Here is a 7,470-nt window from a genome sequence, read left to right on the forward strand (position 1 = left end):
CGACTAATTCTAGGTTTTCAACATGAGGTTTTTATAAAATCTCTCCCTTCTTCTCTTCTTAAAGGACGGGTTCACAATTTTTCAAGTCTTTCTTAAAACAACAGTCAGGTGCCCGTGGTTAGGGTTAGGGGAAGACCCCTCCACCTCCTCATAAGAAAGCCAGGTTATATAGATGTCATGTGAAGTACGTCACTTCAGAAATCTTGATATGATACGTGTTGTTGAGATGTTAATATGCTCCGTATTACAGGTGTTGAAATGTACATATTAAACATATCTGTGGTTTGCAGAAACGTACAATTCCAACGTTTTATTCTGGCGACCAGGCTGAAATTTGTCATCTTATGTAGACGTCATCGGTCTCATAGCGTCTATTTCAGATGTTGTGGGAGCTCAACAGAAGTCTATCGGACTACCCTTCACGTTAAAAAATGATGCTAAAGGGGTACCCAGTGCGTTAAAAAGTGACGCCATGGGGTCCTGACCAAGTTGGGAGTGAGAACAGGCTGCCTGTTCATACTGACCATTAGAAGATCCCTTCATAATGCACTTACAATGCAAGTGATGGGGGACAAAATCCACAGTCCTCCTTCTGTGCAAAAATTTATTTTAAAGTTTATCTGAAGCTAATATGAAGCGTCAGGCGTTAAATGAGTCAAATCAAGTAGATATCTTTCAACGTTACAGTCTTTTTAGTGCCAAAGTCCCTCTTTTTGTTACTATACTTCCACCTGCAGCTCAACAGGGAAACACTGTCCGAGGAAACACAAAGAGGGAATTTGATGCTAAAAAGACTGTAAATGTGTCAGATATCCACTTGATATGACTAACTCAGACTGCTGAAGCCTCATATGAGCTTCACATCAACTTTTAAATGCATTTTTGCACTAAATGACTTTGTGGACACACTGTGGATTTTGGCCTCCATCACTCACATTGAAAGGTCTTTAAGAACCAGTATGAACAGGAGGAATGATTACAGCAAGGAAAACCTCTTTCAGTGCTCATATGGACACCTGACAAGAGGGGTTAAAATAAAGTGTGAAAACTGAGGCAGACAGGCGGGCAGTCGGAAAGACAGACTGAACAACCGCAGACAGAAAACAATCAACAGGTAGATAAACGGACTGTTTCAACAAAATTTAAAGTGAGGATATGCTGGAAAGTTATTGGCAAGCAGAAAGAAAGACAGACATCACATATAAATGCAGAAACACACAGCTGCAGACGGCTAGGTACACACTCTGAAATCCACATCTTGTTTCCATGGCCACCAAGTGAACAGGAATCCTTGTTCAGATAAAATTATTTTCCAGTCCAAACTCTTGAGAAACGGACTCTGTGTGTGTGTCTCTGTCTGTATTTCTTTGAAATACACACAGATGAAAACTGTCAGAACTCCAAAAATACAGTTTTTAGTCTCTAAAGAGAAACTGATTTACCATTTTCTCATCCAGGTGGGATTTAAGGATGTTGAGGAGGGTCGGTCAGTTCATCCAACACTCTGGTCCAAACCAAAATATCCACATGTACCGACCAGACTGCCATGAAATTCGGTATAAATATTCATGCTCCACAGAGGATGAAGTGAGCTTGTGTTACCTTAACTTTGGGAAGGAAAAAGGACTACTTTTGTTTGAAACACTGAACTATAAAAACCTTTGCACTTAATATTATATAACTCAAGTTGAAGACAAACCTGCAAACATGTAAACATGCATCACTTATTTTATTTATTCATTTTTATTTGCACACATACAATATGTAACAGCATAAAAAAAACAGATAATAGAGATAAAACAGATGTGACAGGAGAGGTCAAAAAGCCTGACTAACAAAAAAAAGAAGAGAAGCAGTAAATGCATCACAATTTAGCAAAATACAAACAAAATAAATAACTATAAGAAACACACAAAATGAAACGTTCACCAATCAGCAGACAATAACAATAAGAAATAAAAAACAAAGGAATATATGAAAATACATTAAAAAAAATTAAACATCAAGAATAAAATGTGTGTAATGAATGTACCATGTGTGTACATATGATGTCTGAACATGAACATTTATTAAAGACACAGTAACATGTTCAGGCTCTTCTCATTCACTGTTCGTACTTATACCTATGAAAAGTAACGCACTATAATTCATATATAAGCCACGTAATCGTGAGCCAGGAGGCTGTGATCACATGACCTATCCACTGCAGGCTGTTCTTTCTGTGAAAACAAAAAAAATGCAGACATTCCTTTCATTCTCAGTGAAAAATGCAGTACTTTAAGTTAATTTCAGCATTAAAACGCAGTTTTGATAACATTTAGGTTTCTATCGTTGCTGTGGTGGTTGATATGGACGCTGCTATCGCTGTTGCTCATGTAGCTTCCATTCAGAAGGATTTTCCTCATTTTTAATGTCCATTTCGGCTACTTTTTTGTTTAAATCTATTGTTTTTTCAGCTTGATTGCTGAAACACACCCTGGAGAGGGAAGTGTGGGGGTTTTGGATGAAGAGAAGCAGACCTTGAGATGATCGCTGCCCGTGACATCTATCTGAAAACAGCACGTTCTCTTCCAGCGGTGCATGCAGATCCTGCAGCCGTTGTGCTGTAATATGCACTCCTGCTGTGAAATGCAACCCCTCTCATTCGCCTTAATATCGCAACCAAATAAAGAGGGAAAAAGTATGTGACATTTTAATTCTTTGTGAAGGGAAAAGAGGAGAAGAACATTGGTTCACTCTTTAGAAGATTTTTAAAGAGTGTAAATAACTGATGTTCTTCTCAACACAAAATCCTTAAAACATATAATTCATAACAGATAATAACAAATGCAAACCAACACCTTTCTTATTCCACTTATTCCACACTTCATTCTGTGGAAATACAACTTACCCTAGCTACTTTTTATATTTTTTTACATAATTACAAAATGATTTTTTTTTTTTTTGCAAGATGAAAGTACGCAGCGCTTTATGCGGCTAAATAATCCTAGCTTTTCTTACCAATTTATAGATTCAAAAGTATGTGCTTTTAATCGGGTTAGCCTGTGTATAGCATACTCATATAGGTCAAAAACAATAGCCTTCTGATCCAGAATATCAGCTGTCTGTCAAGTCATATAACCATAATCACTTCTATATGTGCAGAAATCCCTTTTGTCATTTCCTCAGTGTTGCAAATGAACAATCATTTTCCTCTTCCAGTAATTCTAAAAGAGAGGCCAGATTTTGTTTCGTCAAGAAGTCACAAGGTGGAGCTGCTGAGTTCATGATGTGTGGGTTTATGCTTCCACCATTTGCCTGGACATCATTCATCTTTTAATACTAAGTACACTTAAAACAAAACTCTGATTTGGACACTAAATGGGAAAGTCTGCATGAATTGGATTGTTTCAAAATTGTTTCTTTTCTGTGACGGTGGTGTGAAGACCAACATTAGCGCTGCCGAATTCTCAACTGCACACACGAAGATAACGTTACCATTAACGTTATGCTATGAAGCAACGTGTAAAGTAATGCTAACACATCCCTAAAGTGTGCTTATGTATGATCAGGTGTCACTCTCAGCAAAGAGCCAGTATTTATTAGCACAGTTATATCAGGAAATGTTATATTATAGCATCAACCAGAGTCATTGCCATAGGCTAACATTAGCATACACATAGCTAACACAGTTTCCATTTGTACAACATTTCAGTGAACATGTTGTTATAAATGTTTCTGACACATTAGAGCACCTGGATATCGGTCCTGATGCCAACCGCTAATGTCAGGACGCTTTACTGTAAATAATTATATATTTTTAAAATGTCGGCTCAATTTGATGACTAACAATATCTATGGCAACACCTGACATCTCTCTGTTCAGCCCACATCCTTCGTCTTAGTGCCCAGTAGAAGCAAAAGTTCAGACAGCGGCGTCTCTACAGGTGTTATGGTGCACCTCTATTCCTAACACAGATGTTAACTGGTCCACTGTACATTCTAATGGTTTAGGTTGAACTGGGCTAATATTAGATCCAGTATCCTACTCGTTATCTGCAGTTAGTTAATAAGTGTTTACCTTCAGATATCTATCTCTACACTCAGTCAGCCAGAAGGTAATGTTTCTCCCTGTCTTTCGTTATTTGATTCTGACACCAAAAATGTTTTTTTGTTTTTTGTTTTGAAACAAATAACAGATTTACTGTTTTTTGGTTTTTGAATTACAAATGAATTACGAATTGTTCGATGATACCTGGACCATTTTGGACCCTTTCTCTATGGATCCTGCCTCAGAAGACGCAGCTCTGTCCGCCGTGTTGGAAAATGAACTGATGGAACCATCATCAGACAGCAGCCTGAAGCTTCAGCTCACACATGTTGACCTCTCGCTTCGTTCTGGATGCCGGCCGCCAGTCAATATCCATCTCTGTCAAAACAGGCAATCAGATTTCTGCTGCCTTTCACCACCTTTCTATTTATGTAAGTCAGGGGTTTTCCATCGTGACTGTCACAAAAATCAAAGGCAAGGAACAAAATGACAGTAACTTTGAATGCTACTCTGCGTGTCAGCTGCTCACCCATCACACCGTGACTTGATCTCATTATTTCCCAGAAGCAAACCCAAGTGTCTCACTAAGGGAAAGCAGAATGTTTTATTTTGGTCATTACAGCTGACAGGTGGCATAATACATATTTACAGCCCAGTTTATTTTTTCTCCTTTTTTTTTTGTCATGTTGTGTTTTTTTTTCTCTCTCTTTTATTTGGGAAGCTGGTCCTCAGAAATTTTTAGTTAAGTTTCAAAAGGTTGAGGACACATGCTCTATGTAGAGTAATGTCGCCTTCGTGATTAGAGTGATGAGTAGCAGCATGTATTTGCAGAAGAGTGAGAGACACACTGTTGTCTATAATATTCCTATAATAATTCTATAATATTTCTATCATTATTCAGTAGCATCTGTGCAGCTGAAAATACACCCCAGACCAGCCACCTCTGTAACAAAATATTTGAAGGGACTACAGATATAGTTTACTATGGATACTTGGTGAAATTAACCTGCACTGACTGTGCTGCGCTCAGCTGCTGCAGTTACATAATTCGAGGTAAAGTTTATACCACCAAAACTACGGTGTGTTTTAAAAAATAAGCATTTTTAACCCTCCTGTTTTCCTCGGGTCAAATTTGACCCATTTTCAAATGTTTTTATATCACAAATATGGATTTCTTTCATCTAATTGCCTGAAAATCACATGGATGGTTCCATACCACACACTTTGCAAGTAAAAGTAATGATCACTACTTTCATTGAATTTTAGGTGTTTTATTAAAATTTATAGCATCTGTGGACTTTTGTCCTCTGGAGTCAAAATTGATCCGGGAGGACAAAAGTTGCATGAAGACAACAGGAGGGTTAAGATGCTTAATGTCCACATCCAGTAAAAGAATCGGCCCTAATAGCAGTTCTATTAAATCAAAATTATAATTGCAATCATAATATCAAGCTAGGCCTGAATGATAATCCTGCAGTCTTTGGCTCCCATAGGACCATCCACCCCTTGTTAAAAATTAATAAATCACCTATGGATACAAGCTTTCAAACTCTATAAGCTGCCAATCATCTTTGTCTTCCAAGAAAATAAACAGTATGTGTTACTCTCATCGCTGCTCTACCCGGCTGATAAGATACTGAATACTTTATTGTTGCAAACGAGGAGCTGGTGTTGAATTCTGTCCCCACCAGCTATTGTTGTGCCTCCTCCGCACACTGCTTTCATGGTGCTGAATAGCATTTTCTCACTTTTTGCACACTGAGCTGATTGTATTCTGTTTAAGACATTGTTTTCTATTCACAACTTTTCAAGAAACTAGGCTGAATCTTTCTCTCAGTGTTTTTTTTTTCTTTCCCAGCAGAGACACATATACATTGTGACTGTGTGTTTTTTCCTGATGCAAACTGCTGCGTCTAACATCCCTGCTCCTCATTAATCTGCACTGGAAGTGAAAAACTACTCGAATAAAGGTGCAAGTCACAACATAAATGAGTCCATGTTTTCCATTATGGTGTAAATAAAGCCTGAACAGCTGTGGCTCATGCTCACGGGTTTCAGGAGGGTATAAGTGTAATTTTTTTGTACCAGAGCTTGCAGGTAATGCAGAGCTAAGCAGCCTGTAAGCCTCTTAAGCTCACCTTGGCAGTCCTAGCTCTCAGCTGTGTAATGTGTCTTACTAATGAGGTTGTGATTTCTCTGACGGCATCCATTATTGCGCTGAAAAATAGCCTTAAATTGGAAATTCCATTAAATCTGGGCCAGCTGGTTTTATGTATGATGGAGTATAAAACCGTGACAAAGTAGCATTGTGAAGCCAGGCTCATAAAACATGTATTAAAATAAATTAAGGTTGCTGATATTTGGACAGTTCTTTATTACCAGTGTCCTTTCATTATTTTGGTAGGAGATTAGTAATATTGGGCTGTGTATTTGGAGGGAGAGATACTGAAAGATTTTACTCAACAGTTATTTGTTTATTTGTTCGTGCGTGTTTCAGTTTTTTTTTTCTTTACAGACAGAGAACAAAATAATTGACAATTATTGTGTATCTCTCCCTCTCAGACAGTTCAATATGTACATAGATACACAATCCAATATCTTATGTAAGGGGTAATGTCCCTCGGAGGAGCGTTATCCTGCTTCTACCACTGTCACTTGCCAAATAAAAAAAAGATTAAGACCATTAATTCATGTGTTCTGCAATCAAAATCTAAAGTTTTTCACAAGTCATATCTCCTTTTCCCTGGTAACACATAAGGGTTTGACTAATACCTGGAACAATCATTACCTTCCCATAAGGTTCTTATGCAATGGAAACATTGTCCAGTAAATAGGATGAACCTTAGATACAACTTGGCAATGGGAGATATTTCTAGTCCGCTTGTCTGTCAAATACTGAATGAGACTTTGTCCTATTTGTTGTCTTCTGCCACACAAACAATAGTTAACATCTACTGGTTAACTTGTTAGTTGTAAGTAGGATGAACCCCTGTTCCTGAGTCAGTGACATCCTGCTGAACTCGTAATTTTAAATAACGCTGTATGGAAGCAGGTTCCTGAAAATAAATCAGGACGTAGCTTGAGAAACTGGAGACGCCCAGTAGGAGTAGCATTAGCTGCTTTCAAACTCTTCAGTTTCTCAACTACGGCAAGCACCTAGGTCACTTTTACACTTCCCACAATATGATCTCCCATTTACTGTCTTACACTAGCTGCCTTGTGTTGACTGCTCCTCTCTGCACATTTTACTGCCGGTGCATGTCACCTTTTAGGTGCCACAGCAGATTTTATGATTCTATTGTGTGACTCAACCCCTTAACATCCACCCTTTTTATAGAATTTTCACCTATTTGGCACACTCAAATGGAAAAGCTTATAGCAGAAGAGCTGTAAGGCCATGATACATGTATTAGGCTTCATTTGACAAGTGACATCTTCTA

General features: G+C 38.1%; 1 long non-coding RNA gene across 1 annotated transcript; it reads right to left on the minus strand.

The window, feature by feature from the left end:
- Positions 1 to 1,710: 1,710 nt before the first annotated feature.
- On the minus strand, positions 1,711 to 5,077 carry LOC137189119 (uncharacterized). Its single transcript, XR_010929589.1, has 2 exons — positions 4,235 to 5,077; positions 1,711 to 2,219 (listed from the first exon to the last, which is right to left on the minus strand). It is a non-coding gene; the product is annotated as an uncharacterized lncRNA (long non-coding RNA).
- Positions 5,078 to 7,470: the final 2,393 nt, after the last annotated feature.

Source organism: Thunnus thynnus, chromosome 1 (assembly GCF_963924715.1).
Source record: "Thunnus thynnus chromosome 1, fThuThy2.1, whole genome shotgun sequence".
NCBI lineage: Eukaryota > Metazoa > Chordata > Actinopteri > Scombriformes > Scombridae > Thunnus > Thunnus thynnus.